Source organism: Magnolia sinica, chromosome 1 (genome assembly GCF_029962835.1).
Source record: "Magnolia sinica isolate HGM2019 chromosome 1, MsV1, whole genome shotgun sequence".
Taxonomy (NCBI): Eukaryota; Viridiplantae; Streptophyta; class Magnoliopsida; order Magnoliales; family Magnoliaceae; genus Magnolia; species Magnolia sinica.
Window position 1 is genome coordinate 91,606,534 of NC_080573.1, and position 27,508 is coordinate 91,634,041.

Here is a 27,508-nt window from a genome sequence, read left to right on the forward strand (position 1 = left end):
GACAAATCGACGTAGGGGGAATAGTGAATTGCACCCATCCCCCGACCTTATCAGGAGGGATGTGAGATTATCTTTGCTATTGTTATTTGGGGTATTTTGGAGAGTCAATGCGTCGTATACATGTATGCATCTATATTCATCTTTGCATTCCATCCGCTTCTATTCAGTAGCATATGTTATATGTGGTTATCTGTGCTAATTTGTTAGTTGTAAATGCAACGTATTTATGATGCAATAGATTTCTTGCACTATACTCTCACTACAGTGTTATGACACTTGATAGAAGTACCCACTAAGTTTTAAGGAAAACTCATTCCAGTGTTTCCTCTTAAAAATTTCAAGAGAGGTCGTCACTGAAATACATTCGATCCTAAAGTCTTGGCCCTTTCGAGGCTGGGTGATTGATTCATAGGTTAAATTCACCCACCTTCATCACGGATGGATTCATTCATCATTGCAACGACTGATTAATTTACTAAATGGATGGAAGCAAAGCCTATGAAAGGGGTCGACCATTGAGATATTATATAATTAATTGAAAATAGTATCATCCATCGATTTGAGATTCCAAAATCCATCACGATGGACCAGGGTGCATCATTTTCAGCAAAAGAGGTGCGAGCAATGGCGAACAAGTATGGAATAAAAGTCTCGTATTCAACGCCATATTATGCACAGGCCAATGGTTAGGCCAACCTTAGTAAGAAGGTGCTGAAAGACATCTTAAATAAGATGATCAATGAAAATTCTCAAGACTGGCATATGAAATTATCAGAAGCATTGTGGGCATATAAAAACTCGCTGTGTACAAGTTCTGGGATGAGTCCATTTACGTTAACTTATGGATATGACGCGGTAATACCCCTAGAGGTCACTATGCCATCCTTAAGAACCGCTTATCAAGCCGAGTAAACCTCTCCTGAGTTTACAGATGCCATGTTGATTAAGTTCAAAGGATTGGATGAAGTCTGAATGAAAGCCCTTGATTCCATCATTACCAATAAATCGGTCGTCGCTAGCGCATATAACAAAAGGGTAAAAGAAAAATCCTTCAGAGAAGTGGATGTGGTTTGGAAAATTGTATTATTGATCAGTCATGCAGATCGTCTAAGGCCCGTATCCTAGTCCGTATCATTCATTAGACTTCTGCGATCCTCCTTGTCGAATTCCGGCCCCGCGACACATAGATAGCATTTGTGTGCGGCCCTGAGTCACACCTTGTCAACCCGAGTCGACTTGACCTGAAACTTGTACCCCAGTAACCGTACCGTTGCTGAGGTTTTAACGCTGCATCTCGTGCGCCAAGGCGATACCCAGGCCAGGAGTTGTGGCCCCGCGTTTATTTCGAGAGAACTCCACGTATTGTGAATCTTGAGAGAATCTCTACCATCCATCACGTTAATCAAATCAAGTACACAACCTATCACTCTACCCATCACACCCATACCTCTCCCATTCCCAAAGTCAACCAAGCCCATACTTCTCATGTTACTTCCCTTACAACACCCATTCCTCCCATCTCCCTTATAGCAAACCCTATTCTCTTTCTCATTCTCTACCCATTATATGAGAGAGGACCGTCCAGGCTCTAAGGAGAGCAAGGAGCCACGTGTGGCCCACTTCTTCCTACCCCAAGATCTCACCATCCAACCCTTCAAATCTCATCATCCTCCATCAAAGAGGAAGCTTAGGAGCTCGGGAGATCAAGGAGCCTAGAAGAAGTGAAATAGGTGGGTGATCTAGGATTTCTACTATGGATTTAAGGATTTGAGAGTCCACATTAAATAGGACCCATTTGATGTATGTGTTGTAAACCGAGAGGAGCTCATAGTGGCAGAGCTCCTCCCTCACACACATGTCTCTCTCTCTCTCTCTCTCTCTCTCTCTCTTCCCATTTTTGTGGACCCCACCTTGATCTGATGTGTGTGTGGTGCATCCACACCGTCCATACTCGACGGCCAGATGGGCCAGGGGCTGCTGGATGGATGTTGTCTAGACCGTCTAGCAGGCCTGGACGATGGGAGGAAATAAATATCAGCTTGATCCAGACCCTGGTGGCCCACCCACGTGGCACCACCTGAGGCATGTATTCTCTTCACATTGTCCATCCATATGGACCCACCTTGATGATGGGTTTCATCCAGGCCGTCCGTCTGATGGACGTCTAGGACGCTTGGATGAAGGAAAACACAGATATCTGCTTAATTCAAAACTCGTTTGGTGGGCCACATGTGTGCCATCCGCACCATCCATTGCCTGGATGGTGGGACCCCCTTAACGTCAATAAGTTCTGAGGGTCTAATTAGATGTATGTGTTATATCCAACAGTCCATATGTGGGTCCCACCCTGCACGTGTCACACATGTAGGTGGTGGGAACCCACCATGTTGTATGTGTTTTAATCCATGTTGTCCGTCCATTTATCTGGACGTGGGACCCACCCCACACGTGCTGTACATGTGGGGGTGGGGCCCACCTTGAGGTATGTGTTGTGTGCAGCCACCGTCCAAAGGCAGGGATGGTGGGGCCAGCTGTGATGTATGTGATTTATGCACACTGTCCATCCTAGGACAATGGTGCGTGGGTCACCACGCTGTACGTGTTGCATCCACGTCGTCCAGTCCAGCTAGATATGGACCCCATTTACGTGGCCCACAACAATTTATGTATTATATCCACCTTGGATGGGAACCACCGCGATGTATGTGATTTATAGACTCCGTCATCCGTCTGTTTGTAGGATGGTGGGACCCACCTTGGATGCATGTATTGTATAGCCACGTCGTCCATCTGTTTTGTTGGGCGTGGAGCCACCCAACATGTGCTGCAGGTGTGAGGGTGGGGCCCACCTTGATGTACGTGTTCTATATTCCACCATCCATTGGGCAGGACGGTGGGACCCACCTCAGATGAATGTGTTATATATACACTTTGTTTATCCATTTCTGGACGCGTGGGGCCCATCCCACACGTGTGGCACGTGTGGGGGTGGGACCCACCTTGATGTATGTATCTTGTATCCACACCGTCCATCTAGACGGTGCTATATGGGGCTTATCCCCACCATCCATCCATCTGCCCCAGGACGATGGGACCCACCTCATGTATGCATTGTATATTCATGTCATGCATCTGTTTTCTAGGATGAGGCCCACATTTAAGTATGCATTATATATCAACACCGTCCATCTGGACGTGATGTGGGACGCACCATAATGTATCTATTTTATCCATGTTGTCCGGCCGTTGGCTCACCAAGCTGTACGTGTTTATCCTTGTCGTCTATGGGCTCGACGTGGGCCACCATGTTGTACGTGTTTTATCAGCGCTGTCCAGCCCGTGGACCCCACATTGTGACACATTTATGGCCCATTGTGATGTATTTATGGCCCATTGATGAGGCCCATTATGATGTATTTGTGGCCTATTTGGTGAGGCTCATTGTGATGTATATATGGCCCATGTAGTAAGGCCCTTTGTAATGTATATGTGGCCCATGAGTGAGGCCCGATGTGATGTATATGTGGCCCATGTGTAAGGCCTGATGTGATGTATATGAGGCCCATATGGTGAGGCCCAATGTGATGTATATGTGGCCCTTGAGTGAGGCCCATATGGTGAGGCCGAATATGATGTATATGTGGCCCTTGAGTGAGGCCCATGGTGATGTATATTAGGCCCTTATGTGAGGCCATGGACCCACTATACGTTACGCTCTATGTGGGCCACTCCTTGGGAGCAATGTTGGTTAAATGTCCACATTAATGGGCAATGATGGTTAAATGTCCACGTTGTGACCTTCCGTTAGGCCTTGTTAGGCCCATTCTCATCCTTATCTAAGTGGGTTGACCCAAATCATTAGGCCCCATTGATATTGCATGATCCATCTATTCATTGTGCTATCCTAAATCGTTAGGCCCCCATAAATGATGGTGCCTTTTATCATGCCTTGTAGAATTACTCACACCTTGGAGCCCACCTTGTGTATATATTGGGCCCATAGGGAAGTCCAGTTTATTGCGTGATAGAGAGGGTAAGGAAGCCCACTTATTGTACTTAAACTCGGGTCTGCCCTCGGTGGGGAATATTGTGATGCTCCGTCACTGTTGCACACATGAACGGGCACATGTGGGCGGACACTGATGTGGGTAGGGCCTAAGGGCCTGGGCGAGCTACCAGTGATTGGCAGGCGACTGTGCACACAGTGAAGACAGAACTTTGTCCCACATTGGAAGCATCGTCTAATGTTGTGGTGGCTATAAGTTGGATTCCTTCCTTAACTGTCATGATGCATTTTAAATCAGTGAGCTTTGGCAAAGTAGTCTATATTACCCATTGCCATAGACGGAAGGATATGCAGTATCAGGTTTGGTGTATCCACCGTTTAGAGCCTATCTTGATATTTGGACTAAATCCACTGTCCTTCTGTAGAACTTATCATTTGTATGCATGTTGTGAGGGATGATTGATTAAAGCATGTGCCATTGGGCTGAGATGTTTATGAGACTCCTTATGAGATGGAGTTGTGCCCACATGATTACGCGATACACGCAGGTTTGATGCATGACCTAGATACAATTGACGATATTCGTGGACTCGTCAGGATTTGCATATTGCATTACATCCTCAGTATATGATATTGGCTTATTATGTTTTTGCATCGCATAGCCTAGATAAGGCTAATGGTATTTATGGACTTACCAGCATGTTTCCTCATTGTTTTGATATTGCATACTTGACACTTACCTTGTACACACACTTACACCACCCTCTAAGCTTTCTATAAGCTTATGCACGATAGATGCGTGCAGGTGGCGTTAGGTCGCAGTAGCGTTGAGCTTGGAGCATGCAAGTATCTTTTGGAGCTTTATTTTTAATATATGTATTTCCCTTTCAGCATTATATTCAACTGTTTATATTAGTGGATATGTGATGATGATGTTGCCTTTGTGATTTGGGTAAACTTGTGGTTATGCTTCTTACGAGATAAATATACGTTGAAAAATCCTTCATGTAGGATCCCAGGATTAGAATCTAGCGTATGGGTGCTGGGAGCCGAGAATGGGGTACTATCGAGGCTGTCAGCACCGAATTCAGTGATTGGGAATTCTGTGAGCGAGTTTTCCGAGTTTGGGGCACGACAGATCGTGCTCTAGGTAAGAAGTGGTCTCCCACATGGGATGGACTGTAGATCGTCATCTAATTCCTTAAGGGTAGAGCGTATATTCTGAAAGATATGAATGAAAAAATTGCAAAGGCTCTAATTAATGGCCAATTGCTAAAGCTGCATTATCCCTTGCTATGGGTGATAGTCCAGGAATAAACTAAATAATTTTAAAGGGCAAGAATTACAATATCCTATTATGGGCGAAAGAATAGATGCAAATAGTTGTATTGTAAGAAAAATGCCAAAAAATTAAGGACCATTCAATTACCAAAAAAAGAAAGAAGAAGAAAAGAAAAACTAAAGAAAAGGGAAGTGCTCGGTCGAGTAGCTTTGCTACTATTCACAACCTAAGTGTAGGGTCGCAATATAGTAATAATCTTGGTGAGACCGAGGTCAAATCCACAGGGACTAATCTCGTGAGTATTCTAAAAGTAACTAGAACTAGAACTAGAAGAAGATGTAAATCTAAATTAGGAAATAAAGGGAGTAATTTTGAGGGATTTAATTAGAAACTTAAGAATTTAAAGGTGGGAACCAAGGTTTCTAAGGATCCACTTGTAGCAATCAGGGAGATCTATTACTTGATTCAAGGACACAACTGGAATCGGATTCCTATCTTATTCAGTTAGAAGATATCTCAATAAAATTAAATCTGAACTTCCTTTGATCTAATTCTCAACAGATGAGAGTTGTGAGAACTGAAAGTGATTCCATCACTCAACCATGCCCAGTCGACAATGGCACATAATAGGATATACCAATTCCACAAACAAACATGGGAGAATTGCGAAGGTTAGAAGGGATTCCATCATCTAACCATGCCTAAGGGATGATGGTGAATAACAGGATTTCCTAACTTCTCAATCCCAATACATGAAAAGAAGATACTTAAAGCTATTGTAGATCTACTGTAATTTGAGTCACAATCAACAATTAAAAACTAAAGGTATTTCTTAAATATCAAACTAGAATCAATAAGAATTCAACATAAACATGAATCAAAGCAATACGAAACATCCCATCATGCTACAAGCTTCACCTCTTAGCCCTAGCTAAGAGGTTTAGCCAACCATAGACATGATTGGATCTAAAACCCCAAAAGAAAGCATGAAAAACTAAGGAAGAAAGAAGAAAAATGCTTGGCGACGGCTCCCCGTCCTTGTGCTTCGCTCCTCCAAACCCTAGATTGATGCTTGGGGATGCCTCGGGGACTCCTATTTATAGTTTTGCAACACCTCCTTTTGCACCTCCTTGGAAAAATCCAAACACTGCCTCAAATTTATGCACTCCGCGTAATTTCGCGCAACTCCGCATAAGTGGTTTGATGTCATTGAAGGTGCCTTTTATACGTGCTTTTTCCACGCTACGTAACTTCATCTGGACTCTGTAACCTTATATGTCATCGAACCTACCTTTGATGTCATCGAAAAGGCCTTCAATGTCATCGAAAGTTGTTCGAGGAATCGATAATGCATCGAAAACAGTCTAGCGAGTTTATTCAATTTCTTCAATAAATTCGATGTTATCGAAGAGGCCTTTGATGTCATCGAGCAGGTCTTTGATGTCATCAAGAAGTGCTTCGAATAATCGAACATTACCCAATGTGTCCAGCGAGTTTTGCCAAAAATCCACAGAAAATTCGATGTCATCGAACTGGCTTCGAGTCATCGAGCAAGTCCTCGAGTCATCGAAAAATGTCTTTACTTTGTTCAGCAATCAACTCAATTTTCTTTCATAAATTCGATGTCATCGACTCATGTTTATTGTCATCGAATGTGTCTTTGATGTAATCGAATAGTGATTGATGACACAGTTAGTGTAAAGTTTGCACTTGTTCTTTCGACTTCGTTCCTTCTCCACTTGGTTTTCTTGAATCTTGGGACCTAAAAATCTTCGATCTTTGTCTCCTAAGATTCGTTCTTTGCCTTGGTGATCTTTGAGTGACAAATCCATGCTTTTAGCACCTTTTCCAATCCAAACCTTAAATTTACCTTACAACACAAACATGAGTAAAATAGGACATTAAGTAGTATCATGTTCATAAAACCAAGATATAAATGGGGTTCAATATGCAATATTTGACCCTCAATAGCTACAGGTAGGCTGCTTTGAGTTTTTCAATTTCCCTAACAGACAACTCATTTGCCTCCTTAGCTTACATGTGTTTATTTCTACACAACGAATATTTGATTGTGGATTGGTGAATGTTGAGTATGAAATATTGTATACTTTCCTCTTATATGCATTGGTTTTATGAACATAGATGCACTTAATCGATCTAATTACACATTTTCTCTTGCGAGGTGATTTTAAGAGCTAAGGAGAAAATGACACTTAAAGCGATGATTTAATGCTCAAGAATGACCAAGTAGAGGATTGGATTTATGGAGGTCAATACTAATGAATTTAAGAGCCAAAGATCTAAGGAAACCAAGTGAGGATGGAAGAAAATTGTAGAGTTGAAGTGAAGAAATCAAGAAGTGCATAAAATGACACTTCGATGACATCGATGACACCTTCAATGCCATTAAAGTAAGTATCAGTGCCATCGAAGCTATCCTCGATGCTTTTGCAAAAATAATGAATTTCTCAATTTTGTTGCTGGACAGAGTCATGCACCATTCGATGCCATCAAGAAAATAACAGAAGTTAAAGATTCCTTGCTAGACAATTTTCTATTTTCACTCGATTCTTTCAATGGGAGTTCGAAGCCCCTCAAAGTGACCTCTAAGATACAATCAAGTGTGCAAATTCAATGTCAGTTTGAAGTCGATGCGAATCAAAGATATATAAAGGGATGTTTATTGCTTTCTTATATATGAATTAAGGTAGAAGGAGTAGAGCAAAGAGTTATGAAGCTCCAAGGAATCGTTTCTCTTCTCCAATCCTTTGGTTCTAGTTAGTTTTTATATTTTTATATTTGAGTTTTAGTTCAATCATTTATTCGATTGGCTAATCTCTTAGTTAGAGCTAAGAGGAGAAGCTCATAGTCTTCTTAATTTTTAGTTTACTTTGATTCAAGTTATTTGGTTTATATGTTGAATGATTCATTGATATTTGGTTTAAATGAAGAAGTATTTCTAGTTTATTTTGATCGATTGTCGACTCCGGGCATTTTGGATGCTTAGGAAGACTATGAATAGTTTCTTACTTATTTTGCAAGGGATTGATCTGTAAACTCTATTGATCTATTGTTAACTTCGGGCACGATAAATACTTTGAATTCCCTATGATCAAAACGCTGATGCTTTATGAGGGAACTAGTTCAATGAAAGGTCAATTCTATTTTTATGCATGAATGATGATTTAACTGCTCTATTATTCGACTAGATAGGATAGGACTTTGATTCAAATTGTGTGATCCAATTGAATAAAGTAAATTAACATCAAGGAAGCTATAAGTGGATCCTCAACGCTCTAATATCTTTGCAACATCCCGAATTTTCATGGCTAGAGTTTATACTTGTGCCTTAGAAAATTGGGTATTAATAATGTACAAATTGGATGCTTTAAAAAAATCGTACCTCATTTTTTTTTCCCTTTAGATCACATCTAGATACATTCATGAAGGTAACATTCATGAGAATAAAATTGACTGCATCGATTGTTTCATCAAAGTAAAAGAATTCAGTAAATAATTAAATACCCTCTCAATGGGAGCTTATTACATTTATCGAGTTCGCAGCGGAAGTATAAAACCAAAACTTAAAGCTATCTTCTTATTCTTTCAGTATAATCTTCCATAGGGAGATGATCCTCTAGGTCTTCAATCTGTACATTACTTGCATCATTTATACGGTTGGAGAGGGTCAATGCCCTACTCATAGTGATGGTTATATCTTAAAATTAACAATAATTCAAGAGATTCATAAAAGTAATGTAAGGGTTTTGATACGTCTCATACTCCACTACTACGATGGGTATCAGCATGCGCAAACAACCTATATGAGATGCATGCCTAGTAAGGCATGTGCGTCTCATCATACATAGTGATCATTACAATGTGGAATACAATTAATAGAAAACCTGGATCGCCCTGCATTCTCACACTATGGAGATTCACCGGCATGTCCAACGCTACCGTGGATTTACGTGAACACCTCAAGGTGGCACAACACATGAGTCGGATGAATTTATGTGACACGATTTGTTCATGGACCGACTATTTACGACATCTAATCCTGGAAGTGATATGACACGCATTGTAAATTACTTACATCAATTTGTGCACCACTACCCAAAACCCAATGAATTACGCGTCGACTAAGAGGGTTTCTACCCAAAGCGCATTACGTCCATGATATAATAATTAAATCACTAGTTGTGATACCTCTTAACACATCACTTGTACTTATAGAGAACGAAAGTCGAATCATGGGGGTTCTGGAATATCAAGACACATGTCCAAGCCTCAAAGATAAATAACATGAGGCTAGTAAAGTAAGGAAGAGAGTAGGGCTCTACTTCGAGCCGAGTCGAGTCGAGGTGGGCTAAGCTCAGCTTGACTTGTTCATGCTATACTTAAGTTCGAGCTCACGCTCGAGCTCAACATTGAAGCTTGGCTTATTTGCCAAAGCTTTTGAGACGAGTTCGAGTCGAGCTAGTGGTTCGAGTCAAGTCGAGTTTACCTCGGTAGGGTAAGGGAAAGAAAAAGAGGGAATGGGGACAGGTAGGGTCGGATAGGGTTTTTTAGTAAAAACTTTTAAGTTTTAACTTTTTTTAAAAGAAAACTGGAATATATATTATCTATTTAATATTAATATAATATATATTATTAAAATATATTATTCAAGCTGATCTCGAGCTCAAGCTTTGAGTCAAGTCGAGTTGAAATACACCACGATCGAACTTGGTTTGAACTCAACTCGAGCTTTAGTAAACAAGCTTGACTCACATTGAGTTGGCCTTTCAAGCGGAGTCAATCCGAGCTGACTCGAGCCGAGTCGAGCGAGCTTTTCGAGCTAGCTTGACTCGTGTACAGCCCTAGAAGAGAGTAGTAATGGCTAACTCATAAAGAGGTGAGTGACAATGGTCAACTCAATAAAAGGAGAGTAGCAATGGCTAACTCAATAAATAGAAGAGTGACAAAGGCCAACTCAATAATAAGGAGAGTGGTAATGGCCAACTCAATAAAGAGAAGAGTGATAAGGGCCAACTCAACAAATTGATAAAGGTAAGGGCAATGCTTGTATCCATCACTCCACATAAATTCATAAAGATCACTTGTAATTAACATCATATCATAATTCCCAAAGGGTAGATAATTTGTTGATGATAAAATAATTGCAGGAAGAAAATCATAGCAACATGAAAACATAGTATGTAACAGGTAAGATAAAACATAGCAAATTAAATTAACGAAAGCTTAAAGGATAAAACCCTCACCTGTGAAATCAAATCGTTTCTTGACTAAGGCCATTTATTTACTTCGTCAATCTTGATCTTGTCCTAGATCATGTAATTTGTGTGGTTAAGATTTGATATGGGGTTTTTATCGCTAAATTATAGTCTTGATCATACAAAAACCTAGTTGTAAGGGAATCAAATCCTTGAGTTAGGTGAGCACCACCATGAAGATCGAAGCCATCCATTCATTCGGTGGGATGTAATTATAGATTTGGGTCATATCATCGGCCGTCCATTGATTTTGGCGTCGTGCCTTGCCCGATGAGTGGATAGGGCTGATTTTCGCACACGGCGATCGTCATAGTTTAGGCCACCCTTTGGATGGTCTAGATATCCTACAGGTGTGACACTTTGGCTGGAAAGAAAGGGTTGTGTGTGATCATTTCTTGTTTTTAGAGTAATAGATTGATGGGTTTTAACGAAAATACTGGGAAGAGAAGGACTTAGTTTACTAACTACGTGATCCAGGGCCGTAGTTCTTCGGATGAGAATTCCAAATGTTGGTGTGGCCCATCTTACTCTCTCTTCTTCTCTCTCTTTCTCTCTCTTTTCTTTTCTTTCCTTTTTCTTTCTCTTTTCTCCCTCTTTTTCGCTGGGATGCCTCCCTGCTGTCACTGGTTGGCTAGAACTCTCCCTCTCTCACGTTTCTTTTCTTTCTTTCTCTTGTTTTCTTTCTTGCGGAATAGCAAGACCCTTTTATAGCTGGTTCGAACCTGGAAGTCCTGTTGCATAAACTTGTTTACCCAGCAAGAAAAATGGACGTTAACCCTCCAGTTTCTCCTTACGCAAAGGCTCCTTGCATAACTGAAGCTCAGCGCACAGGCTTCCACCCACGCCTTGCTTTTGGTCAACTTGGAGGGGGTCGGAAAGCTCACCCCTCTATTATGGACGGTCCAGATTGGAGTTTGGGTGCCTAATGTGGATTCCTTACACGCGAAAAAGGTTCACACAGGCCCTTCTCTTAATGTTTTTGCATAAGGTTTGTAACAACCATCCATTTGATAGAACAAGTTGTGAAAAGAGTGGGGTTTTGGTCGAATTCCCCCTTCGGGCAAGAAGGACAGTTTAGATTGGGTTATCATTGCGTGGTGGTGGGCCACAACAACTCCCAAACGGATGATGTCTATTAACATTGCAATGCAGAGGCCCCCCTTAGGCCGGGAATCGTGTGTACACATGTGTGTCCCAACATGCAAGTTTCATAGAGTTTGGTCGGTGGTGGCTTTCCTACTGGATGGACGGTTTGGATCACCCCATCAGACGATCAAGGAGGGCCGCAACTCCTTCCAAGAGACACCGTCTATTCGCATTGTAGACGGAGGGATTTCGGGGAGACGGTTCTCCCTCTCTTCTCGTTTAAATTCCGTCGGGTCAAACCTTGTTTGACCTGACTTCCTGCTTAGTGCATTATTGGTGCACATGCGTTGTGCACATGCACTATAAGTGGGGCCTTCATACTTCATGTTTGGTCCATATGATGTGGGATCCAAGTCATTCATATGACTGGAAACATCCTACTACAACTACATACCAGCTTTTTCACTTGACGGAGATCAAAATCGACGGTTAGGGGCTGATTTCCCAATTGGGCCACTACTATGATGATCCAACGATTGAAAATTGACATGTATGGTTAATTTATGATAATTAGGCCGGATATAAGGTTTCACATGAATCGGATCATAAGAACCATGTGATTTGAAATTCAAGGGTTTAGGTTAATGATATTTTCATAATCATTGCTGGTATGGGAGTTTTGCGAAATTTAATGGTTCTACATGGTCGTAGGCACGTTTCTAAGTAATTCTTATAAAAGAACTTATGTCTCAATTATTATGGATGAAGGGTTATTCGTTGATTTAGTTAAAAGAATGTACAAGTATCAATCCACGTGATCAACAGTCGGATGACTTGATTTATTGAATGGAGATCATTCCTAACGGTTGGATTCCTGTCAAGGAATACATGTACATATTTAGTTAAACTTCATGATAACACTAGAGAACTTTCAATACTCGGGTATTGAAAAGTTCAGGGTGTTACAATCTTATTTATGATAGTTTCTTTGAAAACTACTTCTTAAAAATCAGAATTCAGTAATTAGTTTAGATTCTACTTCTAGTTCTAATGTAGTTCAGAAACCATATAATATAGCAAGTCCCTATGGGTACGACCTCAGTCTCACTGAGTTATTACTACATCATAGCCCTGCACTTGGGGTTCGTGAACAGTGAAGAAGGTCGATGACTGCGTCAAGGCATTGGTTGACTGTTTTGAGTTCATGCTTGGCCTTCAATTCTTCAAACTTGCTAGATTCTTCATGAGACAGATAGAATTCTAGTTGGGACTTGATGAAGTTCAGAAGGTCTTAAGAGTTTGGCTAATCACATTCTAAATAGAGACGGGCAACCTCTGAGAGGACAGCGAGGAACTTGCCATACCGAGCCTTTAGTAGTCGCAACATCTGTTGGTCGAAGTGATGTTGGCGAGTCCAGTGCAATCAATTCTTCCATGGAGCATTGTAACAATTAAGAGGGTCCCAGCCTCATCATGGATGGCTGAACATTTCTTTAGAAGAGTAGTACATTACTGGAGTTCCAAATTGTCCTTAGAATAGGCATCCTTGAGGCGCTGTAAATTTGAAAGAACCTTTAAAACCTCTCATAAAGGTTCATCAGTCTTTGCCGCTTTAGTGGCATATCTTATGAAGCAATAGGTATCACGGAGGAAGGAAGAAGAGTTGATCCCTTCTTCAAGGATCTCCTTTAGAATCGTCAAGGATTGTGAGAAGAAAATGGAGGAAGCCATGAGTGTAAGGCTCGCTATCAAAGTCTCGGTTGCGATGTGTGTAACCCCACGTGTAGGGTCGCGATGTAGTAATAATCTCGGTAAGACTGAGGTTGAATCCACAAGGACTAATCTTGTGTCTATTCTAAAAGTAACTAGAACTAGAACTAGGGAAAGATCTAAATTAGAAATTTAGAAATAAAGGAGTAATTGTGAAATAAATTTCAATAATCTAAAGGTAATTAGGGTTCCATGGAGCCACTTGCAGTTATTAGGATGTTTCCTTATTTGATTCGAGGAACACAATTGGAATTGGAGTCCTATCCTATCCAATTGGAAGATATATCAATAGAATCAAATCTGAACTTTCATTGACCTAATTCTTAATGAAGGAGAATTGTGAGGTTTGGAAGGGATTCCATCACTAAACCATGCACTGGAGACAATGGCTAACTACAGGATTTACCAATCTCACAATTTCAAAATAAGAAGAAGAAGATACTCAAAGCTATTGCAGATCTATTGTAATTTGAGTCACAACAAACTATTAAAAACTGAAAGTATTCCTTAAATATTAAATCAGAATCAAAGAAGTTCAACAAGAACAAGAATTAAATATGAAAAACATCCCAAAAATACTATAAGCTTCACCTCTTAGCCATAGCTAAGAGGTTTAGCCAACCATAGGCATGATTGGAATCAAAACCCTGAAAGAAAGCATTAAAAACTAGGAAGAAGGGAAGAATAAACTCTTAGATGATGGCTCCACCCCTTTGCCCTGCTCCTCAAAACCCTAGATATCCCAAGAAGTGTTTATGAAACCCATATTTATAGTTTTGCCCGTCTAGATTCATAAAACTGACTCAATTTACGCAGTCCGTGTAACTCGTTCAATGACATCGAACATCCTTCGATGTCATCGAGGGGATTTGTATTTGGAAGTCGCGCCTCTACGCACTGCGTAAGTCCTTGTGTTATCGAACCTTCCTTCGATATCAATGAGAAGTCCTTCGATGCCATCTAAGGGTTTTCGATCCATCGAGAATATGCCCAAAACAGTCCACAAGTTGCTTTAGAATTCTTCAATAAATTCGATGCCATCGAATAGACTTCGATGTCATCAAGCAGTTCTTCGATGTCATCGAGAGAGGCTTCGAATAATAAAAAACTGCACCCAATATGTCCAGCAATCGACTTGATTTTCATGTATAAATTCAATGTCAACGACCTGTGTTCGATGTCATTGAACAATGTCTTCGATGTCATTGAACTGTGGTCGATGACACAGAAAGTGAAGTGAATTTCAACATTTTGTTCTTTTGACTCCTTCCTAGTCCACTTAAATTTCTTGGATCTTGGGGTCTTGAAATCTTCAATCTTAGTCTCCAAAGATCCATTTCTTGCCTTGGTGATTCTTGAGCATAAATTCATGTTTTTAACAGTCTTTTCAATCCAAGCTCTCAAACTCACCTTGCAACACAAACATGCATAAAGTATACCATTAAGTAGTATCATGTTCATAAAATCAAGATGTAAATGGCGGAAAATATGTAATATTTGACACTTTAGAATGTGTTACAAATCTGAGCAAGGGGTGATTTTATAAGCTTTGTAAAAGGTAATAAATGCATGTATCAGATAGGGTTTGATGGTTGGGAACCTGAAATGAATGGTTGAGTTGCCGTTTCAGTTATTGAAAAGTGAGAGTACGTAAAGGGATAAATGAGCTTTCTCAGAAAATGGTGTGCATTCACTGTAATCGAGTTAGTATGTGGTTATGCATACAAAATAAATGAAAAAAAGGCTAAGTATTAAGCAATTGAGCTACGACGGATAGGTTCTATCAATGAAGGATATCAATGAGATGAGCTACACAATAGCTTAAATCAGCTAAGGGTAACCATCTAGCAAATCTTGTGCCATAATGGTAAACAGATTGGGTTAATCGGTCACTCTGAATATCTTGAGCTGTGGCTGATTATGAAGAAAGGGTTCAATATCCAAGAAGAAAAATCTGATATCTTGTTATGATATACTATGAAAATCAATCTTGATGCATTTGGAAATCTAAAAAAGTGCTATTTAGTTAAAGGCATTGTTGGTCATCGATAACGTTATAAAAGTAGAAAGAAAAGAAAAAAAGCAAAGAGGATGAACGATTTAGGCCATTTTATCTTTCATCTCTTTGAATTCTTCAATAAGAGCTTACATCTTAACTTCATTTGGCTCCTGTTTAGATTTTCAGTTAGCCCCTTTTTCGATGATCATCGGAAGAATATGAAGAAGTTGGTCGACGTGGATGCTATGGGAAGAAACTCTGTTCTTAGCCTCTGTCTTCCCAGCTAGGCTTATTTTCAACCAAGCCTGGTAGATAACGATTTATGTATCCAGGAAGGAAAGATCTTCAGGAACGAAAAGGTCTTTGGTAGAGAAGAAATGCTCTCGTTCCTTAAGTTCTTCCAGTAGTCCAGAATGTTGCACCTGTAGCATGCAGAGCATATTTCGATTGAACTGATGAGTCTGAGCCCATCGCAGTCATTCATTCCAAGCTAGCTCATGAGCTTCGTTCACCTCTAGATAATCCTCCTTGACTGCAGGTTGTTGTTGGAGGTATCTTGTGAGCTACTCAGATTCGAAGGTGAGATTGAAGTAACGATGCCCAATGAAGTACAAACGCTTCAACTTCTAAAGAAGGTCTTCCAGCACAACCTCTACTTTGCCCGCTATCAAGGCTTCCCTAACAAAGCAGTTCACATCAAAGAGTAATGAAGATTGATAGAAGTCTGTCAAACCCCAGTCAAAGATCTCCTACAAGTAGCTCTTGGCACCGGTAAGGAATGAAGAAGAGTCAAAAGCAATGGAAGCAAGAAGGGAGAGTTTGCATAGTTTAGGGTGATGTTGGTGTAAATTCAAATAGGATTCGAAGCAATTTAAATGCATGATTCAGGTGCCCACGATTGGAGCAGTTATGGTAGGAAAAGATGCTTCATGTCCTAAGAAGTCAGGGATGTGTAGCCGCCCGGGCCTTTAATTCAGGAGGTAATGCATGATGTCTTGTATTTAGAGGCCTAATTAGTAATTAGTTACAAAAATAAGCTAAGGCTTTGGACAATAAAAATGAGGCTCGATAGCCTATTTGTATTAGTAAATGTTTTCTGATGTAAAAAAATTACAACTCAAGATCGATGCCTTGATTCTCTCTGACCAACCCTTCACCACGCATAAGGCAATTTCATGCTTGAAAGCAGCCTGACAAAGTTGATCGATGGTTGTCATTTGTGCTCTAGCGGACATTGCCAATTTTTTACTATTTTCTTCCAACAATCGTGCTCAATGTGTTTCTTTGCATAACTCTTCTTTAGAGCCGGTAGTTCTGCTTTCATAGTTATGATTTTGACTTACGTCTCCTCGAACTCGGCCCCAGATGTTTTCAACTCAGCGGTGCCAGTTGAAAGCTTGTTGGCGTTATCTCTGGATGAAACCACTTCTAATTCTATTATTGTGTGCTCTGTCTTAAAGAGGCCGACAATAACACATAGCTTGTGTTCTTATTTGATGTATCCTAAGAATTTTTGGAGAGTTGGTAATTTGTCCACGAGGCTGGGATCCAAGTAAGAGAAGACACTATATGTTTTAATTAGTTGATCAAGCATATAGATCATCTTTCCTATTAAGGTTCCAGACAACCCTGCTTGCATGAGGATTTGGAGTTCTACTTGGAGATTTTGTAGACTGGTTGAGAAAGAAGGTGACTCGGGCACAACGAGATCTTCGACAAGAACCCAATCAAGAGAGAAAAGGATGTCGTCGAGCGGAAGCACGTCTTCGACATAAGTAGGAAGAGTTGAAGTGTCATCCATGATTGTTAGCACATATGTGGGTAGTGGGGGTGAATCAGGCACAAGAGCATCGATCGCTAGAGTCTCTTCTATCATTGGTTCAGGCACAGTTGCCTTATGAGATGAAGACTCTGCAACTAATGTGGGAAGCTGCTCGATGGATGAAGAAATTGGTCAAGGAGATGATCTTTTGCTAGAACTGTGAGGAGTAGCACTTAAGGGTGTTCTTCTTCTTCCTATTGTTCTTGATTGACATCAATAGGTGGTGTTTGGGGAAGATCGACAACATATTCGGACTCAATGATGAGAGTTATGTCTTAAGGGGAGTTATGGGAAGGAAGAGATTCAACACTGACTGTGTCCTCAGAGTTAACAGTCTGTACATCAGCAACTTCAAGAGCATCAGTCGCTGGTTAACATTGCTGTAGTGGCTGCACCACTATGACTTATTTTTCTTTAGCCGTTAGCTCTCGAGTAACTACAAAAGAAGGATATAGTTACTTGAGATGAGAAGTGAAAAACATTCTGAATAGTTATACAGGTAAGTAACTTCCAACTAAATCAGAACAAACGATGTAGGTGATGAATCATTTGTACATAGTCTAAGGATTTTTTATGATCAGTGCCATTGCTCATGTTGAAGTGGGGAATGGTGGCAGATGGGATGATAGGGAGTGAGATATTTTTCATCAAATGGAATATCTAAATTATTTAATCTTTTTCCATCCTACCACCATTTGTTTCAACTTCTTATAATGAGTTTCCTGATGACATTTCAAACCTTTTTCGATTTCTTTAGAGTAATCTTTAACAGAGAGTCATGGCTAGTATTTAGTTTTGAAGTATTTTTCAAATGAAGATATGGCCTTGGCTGAGGAAGTACCTGATTGCCTTTATCCTTTCTATGAAATTGGCAACGGTCGATCTGTAGTAATCAGTTGGGAAGGTGGATCGACACGCTTGAAAACCAGAGTAGGGGGTTGAGGAGGCGGACCAAGAGGAGCTCCTAAGTCAAGAATTCCTTTCAGAGCTGCTGGAGGTTGGCGAACTGGTGGAGATGTAGGAGCAACAAGTACCTTCACCATAACTTTTTTGGCGCTTTGGTTGAGTAGTTGTTGTCTCGGTTAGTGAGGTTTGTGGAGATGATGTAGCAGCTGATTTAGTCTTTGGCTTATTTGTTCTTCAGCTAGGGGTAATAGTTGATGGAGGTGTTGTTTTTTTTCTTCCCTTTGAGCTTTATAGTAGAAGAGAGTTGTGCTATGATGTCTTGTTGAGACTTATTAATTAGCTTCTTATAATGGTTATCCCACTAGATAGCAAAGGTGTCCATCACTTAAGACTGGTTCAGATAACAGTGAAGATCGAGAGTTGGGCTAGATTTATGAAAAGAAGAGAAGAGAGAACAGTAGAGCTTGACTCTATTGGTAGGGGATACACTGGACCAGGCCAAATTGGCAAGTGAGCAAGTTCGGGTAGTATTGTTCGATCTCAACTTTGGCAATTTTTTAAAAATGGATTGTACCATCATAAGGAAGATCTCTATAGATGAGATAGCTTTCTGTTGCATGATGCATCTAAGGTACATCTTGATCACCCTCTTGCTCATATCGGCCAGTGAACCAAGTAGGGTCATATTCTCCGTGCATGAAATGGGATGAATGACCGACTCCACCTACCCCTATCCAAAGAAAAGAATAAAGATCTCATATATATAGAAAATGATTGAACTTCTTGAGGGGAGTTGATGATGCATTCGTTATATGAAGAATAAACGGCTTCAGAGTTTATGGAATTATGTACAGGGGAATGACGAAAATATTTGTAAATCCACATTTGAAGAAGCCACAATGGTACTCCTTTGTGGTATAGACCTTTGGTGGTGGTTTCGTAAATGCCTCTCTATAGGTGGCTGACTATGAAAGGCACTAGAGCAAGTTTCCGACCTTGAACAAGTACCTCGGCCAGATGAACGTACTTATTTGTAATTTGCAGAGCATTCACACAGAGTAAATATTGGAAAATCCAAAGCAATAGGAAAGTCATATGGTCTTCATAATTGACTAGTCCACTGCATTTGTGGTAGGCCTGCATAAAGTGAGAATAGGCTTTACCGACTTTATTTGTGAAGCACTTGGTTGCTTTTTATGCGAAACCAGGGAAAACAGATTCATCAAAGGAAAGAAGTTTAGTTAAGGTTGTGATGTCTAAGATATTTGGACTCATGGGGCTACAACCGAAGAAAAACATGTTGGTAGAAGAACTCCAAAATATTGAAGCTATCATAAGAAGAGCGGGATCTGATGGATAATCATGAACGGATACCTGATGCATTCGCAAATGCCCAAATTTCTCCACGTTGCCTCGTATTGATAGGAAACACGAGCGAACCAAGCATCCCATTTTGGTAATGGCTTTAACCATAAATGAGGATTCTTCAGAGCATTGGTAGGTTCAGGGATGGATCCGGATTGAATCAATAGAGTTTCACAGGGTAGATGGGAAATAGGGTATCCATCATGCTAACATCATCGACGTTTGTTGCTAGAGAAAATTCTGGACCCATGTAGTAATAATCTCCAATAAGCGATTTAAAGACTGTTTTATTGAGATATTTTTCAGAAAGGGCATCCATCACTGTGACCAGATTGTCTTGATGGAATGAAGGAGAGGAAGACGATGAGGCAGCCATTGTTCGAAGATGAGATTGGAGTTCGGATCTAGATTTTTAGAAAAGAATAGGAAAGCATAAGGATAGAAGAATACTGAAACGACGGGTATATCGGCCAAAGTGATGGAGCATTTATTAGGGCATAATTATGATTTTGTTAGAAATTATGTAAAAACATGTGTCGAAACAGGGTTCGACTCTCATTTTGATAAAGGACAGTTACCGTTGACATATTGCAATGACTTGGCCGAAGATGGTTATTGGGGAGTCGCCATGTGTAGGTAATTAATACCTTATTAATGAGGAGTCGCACGTCGCTTTCACCTTTTCCCAAAGGCGAATGATGTGGGGGGGCAATGTTCCTCCCTATTGTTGCCATTTCTTAGGAGAGCTAATTAGAGTAAGTTATGTGTGATTTAGATGGATCCGTGTGGTGTATTTGAATGTTTATAGATATGTACGAAGATGATTTTTTGGCAACATAGCTGGAGCACATCTGTAAGTGCTTACACTTAAGCACAGTTTAGATTATCAAATTTCGTAGTCCTGAAAGGAATGCAAGCACTCATGAAGATACGCTTTGACAACTCATGAAGGACTCGTAAAGACTCGATCAACATCTCAAGGAAGTCTCAGAATCAGAACACTTTGTATGTTTCAACCATCAGGTGGTATTAGCTTAGATTGTCCCTAGGTTAGGTGTATTTCACAACATCACGATATTATATGATTCTAAGTTAAATATACTAGTGTTAGGTTAACCCAACCTTTGGTTCAGCCAGCCTAACTACCTTCGGTCAAAGTATTTCTGTGGTAAGTTTGGCCAACCCAACCTTTAGTTCGGCAAGCCAAACTTGTCCGCTTGGCCAGCTTAAAACATGTTCGGTCAAGAATCCAGATACATAAAGATCTCAGATTTCAGTGAGATTCGGCCAACCGAACCATGCATTCGGCCAACCGAATTCCCTATGACTTTAGCTATAAATAAAGACTTTCTCTTATTCTTTCATACATGAAAAATACAAATCCATCTTGTCTAGAAAAGAGTGAAAGTCCAAGCTTCCTTAAGCTATTTGTGTGGTAATTTTTATATTTGATTTAGCTAATTCTATTCTCTCTCTTAAGTTAGTTTAAACTGTTTTAATAGAGTAATCCATACTTGAGAAATAGAGAAGTAAATTTACAGCATTAGGGTATTATTCATTTCATTGAAAATATATTAGATCCCTACGTTCTTTTTAGGTTGAACACATACTCGGCTTCATCTATATCCTAAGAAAGAAGATCTCTGCATTTAAGCTACAGATGCGCCTTTGACTCGCCAATCGATAAGTACTATTTTACTTTCGTTTCAGCTTGGGTTCTTATGAAATAGCCTGAAAATCTTAGCGAGTTGTTTTGTGGTGATCCCATGAAAATCACAAAGTGAGTTTTGTTGTGATAGCCCCTGAAAATCAAAAGAATTGTATCAGGTTGCTAAGGTGACTTTGTGTAATGACCCGAAAAATTTCATGCAAAGACCCGAGTACTACCTTAAATTTGTTAGAAGTTAAATGTGGGTTGATTAGTGCTAAACTCAATTGCTTGTGAAATTAGCATCCATCACTTTAAATTTGATCTGCAAGACTCAAAACCTGTAGAATCGTTAGCGCTATGTTGCCCTGAAATTTAGGATTCAACGCTAAATCCAGTTGCTCTCAGGAGTACTTGGAAACCTTGTATCGGACCTGGATCGTGCGTCGAGAGTCCGATAGCGATGATCTTAGACAATTATGATCACCTTGTTGGGCTTGACCATCACCTCAAAAATCAAGTCCAGATGATGTCCTGAGTCGATTTGCTTGAGTCCGGAGTAAAGAGGGTGAGAAAGGTGAGAAATTAAATATGAATTTATAAAATCTGAGTCGTGTCGCTTGCGCGACGATTTTAAGCAATCTGACCATTGGATTTTGACCCAAATTTACCCTCGGATCAGGGAAGATGGCCCATGCATGTCATAGTGCTTGTGGACCTGATCGAGTTTCGGTGACCGTTGAATTGAGATTGGCCTGCCACGGCTGATCTGTAAATCCAATTGGTACAAAAACTCAGCTTGACCTAGATCCATGGTCAGTGAGCTTAAGTCCGACCGCACGTGGAAAAGGGACCACCAGAAGCACTCCGTTGGACCGATATATACCGGATTTGGTTATAACCTAAGTATACCTTGGCCTTGGGGTTATTTTCATCAATTTTAGGCCTATATAAAGACCTTAAAACCCTCACTCTCAATTCCATACGAAATTTCTAACCCTAGCTAAAAGAGAGAGAGGAAAAGAGAGAGAAAGTGAGAGAGAAGTTGGTGAATCATCTTGAGATTCTTCCCTGTTACCCTGTGTCTCTAAACCATCACTTCTGAATCATTATTCCGACGATTCTAAGTTCATTCTTGGGTAAGTTAATCAAACCCTAGTTTGTTTTGGAGCTTAGAATAGTCTAAGTGTTGATGTAGTTCATTTTATTCATGCCTTAGGTTTTCTAGTGTTTGTCTGGTGTGCTCAGGCACAAATATGTAGTCTAAGTGTTTGTAGAAATGTCTGAATGATCAAGTGTGTAATATATTGTCCTATTTATGGACGTTGAGAAGAGATTCTCAACTATCCTATTAGTTTGTATGATTTCCTACACGCAATTTACATTCTTTGTTGTTTAAATTCAAGCTCTACTTTTGTGTAAATCCATGTTAAGTTGATATTTATTAAATGCTCACATACTGTATGATTAGAATTGTTGATCCATTACTGTTCTAAATTATTAATATGAATAATGTTATGATTGAAGATGTTTGGGACTATGAAATAGTCCAGGAAATCGGTAACAAACCTTAAGTTCGTGGCCGTGGTTGTTTCCGCCACATAGGACATGTTTGACGAACCCGAGTCGTATTAGGGTTGACGGCAGTGGTTTGGCCACACGGAGTGTTTGCGCACTCTATGTCGTTCAACTCAACATGCGCTCGTGCTAGTTGAATTCGTCAAGTAACCCGATTGTCTCGGTGGATGTGCATTATGTATGGACGCTTTTGTTTGAATCTAGGGTACCAAACTTACCAATGCAATCCCGTTAACCATTGTACCTCGATCCGCTAAGACTCATGAGCCGGGCATGGTGGTATGGGACACCGTGGTCGAGCTGTCGGTATACGCTGAGGTGACGAACCTCCTCGTAGTGACCAGTGAGCACACCAGACTTGTGAGCCGATTATGGTGGTATGGGACATTATATTCGTGCTGTCGGCCTACATTGATTGGTGACGAGCCCTTTGTAGTGACCTCGAGCATACTTTAATACTACATTGAGGCGACGAGCCTTAGGGTAGTAACTAAGGTATGATAGGCATGCATTGATTAGTGACGAGCCCTTTGCAGCGACCTAGAACCATATGATCGTATGAGATTGTCTAGGACTGACGACCCTAGAATGTATCACTATATGGGAGTTGATATGAGTAAGGTACCTTAGCTTCCCAATCCTGCTGTATGAAAAAGACTAATAATAACTTGGTAATCATTTTCACGCACCGCATTGCATGTGTGTTGGTGTCGTTGGCACTGCAGGAGGTTGTCATGCGTACCGTAAGATGAAGATGTTGAGGGAGTGCAGGCAAGAGCATGCATTATTTCTACATACATCCTTGCATTAACAAGAGTAATTAGGACGTGTTTGATTGTATTGCCTTATCATTACTGCTTGATTGATTTGATAACATGTTAACTTTTACTGTGTAGTTCCACTAAGTTGATCACTCACTCCCACATTCTGGGACGGTGTTTCAATACCAACTAGAATTTGTCTTAGATGCAGATGATGATGCGACTCCTGAGGCAAAGCAGGAGTATGAGGATGATGAGGACACATTTTCTTTCATGTAATTCTCAGGCGGGTTCATGTGAACCGTGTCCTGATCTACGGGGATTCTGGGTTTTCTTTTTATAATAGATAATTTCATTTTAATACTTGTATTTTGAAGACAAACACTTGTAATTATGACCTGACAGAGCATACATATCACAGGGACTTGCACTTGTATACATATATTTCTTTTAGTCTTCCGCTTGCGACTTTCACTTATCCCTGAATTATGTTTGCAGTTTGACTTAATCTATTACATGTTTTATGCACTCATACAGACAACATATATCCATCATTGCATATGTTGCATAAGTGATGTTTTGAAACTCGGGAGCTGAGTTATGCTCGACCCTCGAATTTCAGGGCGTTACACTTTGTGGAAACCTTGAAATAGTGAAAGCCAAAATTACGAGGGTATTAATTTTGGGAGTGAAGTAGGTGTGGGGTTTAACATCGAACCACTGTATATCCTTGTGCATTGTGGTGATTATTTAAATGCTTTATATACTTTACTTATGATTGATTGTCTCTTGCTAAGTTTGATATTTTGATCTCAAAGATGTCGTGAAATAAGGTCGTCCTGCCTAAATCTTTTAAGTGAAGGTTGTCCTACAAGCTATTTAAAATCAAGATTTTAATACTCTAATCATTTGAGTGTATTTTTTTTATTATTCCACATTATATTGAAATATTTTGTATAATCCTATTTGCCCCCCCCCCCCCCCCCTAGGGGATCTATTGCTCGTCCTCTAAAGTGGTATCAGAGCGAGGTTGCTCTCTTTGGGATTAACCTCCTAAAGTAAGATCCAGAGCTATTAGAATGTCAAATTTCAATAGTCTATCCTTTACTAGGCCACCTCCCTTTAATGACTTAAATTATTCCTATTGGAAAGCCAGAATGAGGATTTTTTTTTTAAAAAAATCTATTGATAAAAGTGTGTGGTATGCCACTGTAACTAAATTGACCTCTTCAACAATGGAAGTATTGGCTGAGGATGGAACTAGATCCATGAAAAAACTGTCATGCTCCAGACTCGGTAACCGGATTCATAAGGAACCCGATGGCCGGTTCTGGTCGCAATAGCTACCGTAGTGCCCCATTCTCGGCTCCTGAGGCAGGTTCCGATCCTGGGATCCTACAAGGAGGATTTTCATAACAATATAATCATTTTCAATATGAGCATACCCAAGATCACAACAAGTATATCTGAGAATAACAAGGCATATATCATAAAATTCACTAAGAATTTGAACTTTTACAAGCTTTTATAAGGTCCAAAAGGACATACATAAGATAATAGAAAAAGGAAAGAAAAGTCTGTAACACTGGGGGTCCTCAAGCTCAACTCAACTCTAGCTCCACCACTACGATGCCTGCCTAGGATCTCCTGCACGCATTAATCGTGTATAAGCTTATAAAAGCTTAGAGGGAGGTGAAAGTGTGTGACAATGGTGTACAGAAGAATAGTAGGAGGTACAGGAAGAGAAACATGCTTGATGACAATATCAGTAGCCTTACCAAGGCTTATCATGAATACGATACAATGAGTACTGGATGCCATACCAAGGCTATGCATGAAGGGGCTTGTGCAGCCAATGCGAATGCGATGCAAAGTAATGCCAGTACTCATAACCAATCCATATATCAAGTACGTTTCCAATTATAAGAAAATCACCGGGGTCCATTACACTGCGGAATGACTACCGATTTATAGACCCGCACAGTCATACGAGCATAAGAGACCTCACTACCCGCCTGTAGACAGCCAATCACTAATAAGGCTTGATGGCAGCGGACTCATTTCACGAGCTGGTCAGACTCAGCCTACAATGCCCTCCCTTACAAGCGGATAAGGCCACATCCCCACCCAACCGACTACACGACAGTGGGAGTTGTGGCCTAACGATATAAGGCCCTCGTGCGCTCATAGTTTTCACTTGGTCACGGCGTTGGGGTAGATCCTTGGTACCATGAAAGTTTTGAGAATTTCATCCATGGACATCCTATGCACCCGGTATGCTCAAGTATTATTTCCAGTGTCCACACATCCAGCCATCCACGAATATCCCTGTGGAGGCGAGGCCCTGAAAAGCAAGGGCAGTATTATCAAGAAATGCGATGCCAATGCATGAGTCACACATATAGATCATGTACTAGATTCAGGCACTCAATGTGCACGAGGGGAGAAACTCCATCCCTCAATGACCACTATACAATGTAATCAATTCACACAGATGATGCATATAGGTCATAATGATGTAAGTGCCCTACCTGTAGAATATATTCCTCCTTTCTAAGGAGGGACAAGGTCTAGATACATAGATAAGTATTTTAAGGAGAAGTGAAGTCCTCTAGTGGGGGCCCAATACTTTGGGGTGACCCACAAGCTAAGAGAGTTATAAGGTTTTAATGGAGGAAACAGTCCTAACAAGGTCTAAGGTGGGCCTTTAACCACCTATAAGGGCCCTATGGGCCTACCTTAGGGCTACCAAGGAGGACATCTAACCTCAAGTCAGTCCCAAAAGGTAGCCCACTATGCATATAAAGTAAGATCCAAGGCCCAAGCAATCCACGGCTTAATGGGCTATACATAAAGCCCAACTCATAGGCAATATGGTGGGCCTCAAGCAAGGTTTGGGCCCAACCATAAAGGTCATAAACCCACATTTGTAGTGGGCCTCATGGGCAGCCCAGTAGTTCAACCATGTGGGCAATTTCACACTTAATATAAGTGAGTTGGGCCTGACATCTTAGCCTAAGTACAGGGTCAATTTGGTGGGCAGCCAAGGGTCCAACTACTTGTATTTTATGGCCCACAAACTCCATCACAACAGGTAGAAAAATATAGGCCCAAAGGTCAATGGGCCTATCTAGAAGGTTCTAGTCCAAAAGGCTTAAGGAACTACCAATCAACCACATACAATGATCCAATAAAAACCTAACTTGGGTGGGCCTCAGATGAGCACTAATTATACCCAAAAATACTGAAGGAAAAAGGTAAGATAACTGATTAAATCATCCTCAAATCTGGTGGGCCATGTTGCTCCAAAACAAACATTTTTGGGTAACGACATTGGGTCCATTGCTGAATTTTCAGCCCACCCGCTTTCTGGGTTTGTTGGAGTCTAGCAAATTGAATTAATTTATAGCATATTTATTTCCTTATGGCCCACACACATCACTATGGGTCCCACCAAATGAGAGGGGGATGTACAACAGATATTTCAAGTGGGCCATGTCACCGGAATGCTGGCCCAACAACCTAAGACAGGGATGTCCCAAGGGTGGGAAGGCCTAAGGCTATGGATGGCCTGGCCTTTACACTAAGGTGGTCCCCTCACATCTCATGTGGGCCTCACATGGGATGTCCACATAGGGTGGACCATATACACACATGGGCCCCACAAAACGGAAGGACGACATGGAGGAAAAACATATATCATGGTGGGCATCCACTAGCTAGACGTTTATCATGGTCCACTGGTCCAGCCACATGGGCCCATAATCATGGCCCCAAGACCCTCTAGAACATCACAAGATGGGCCCCATAGACATGCACAAAGGCTTCAATGGGCTGGGCCCAATAAGTTCCATAGTTGCAAAGAAGACAACAAGGTTAGAATAAAAATCCGTTACATACATGTTGCTATCCTGAATTTGGGCCATCCAAACGGGTGGGTTTAGGGCCTCTAAAATTCTTGAAATTTGGACCCAAGGTCCCTCATCAAGCCTACAATAAGGTGGGACCC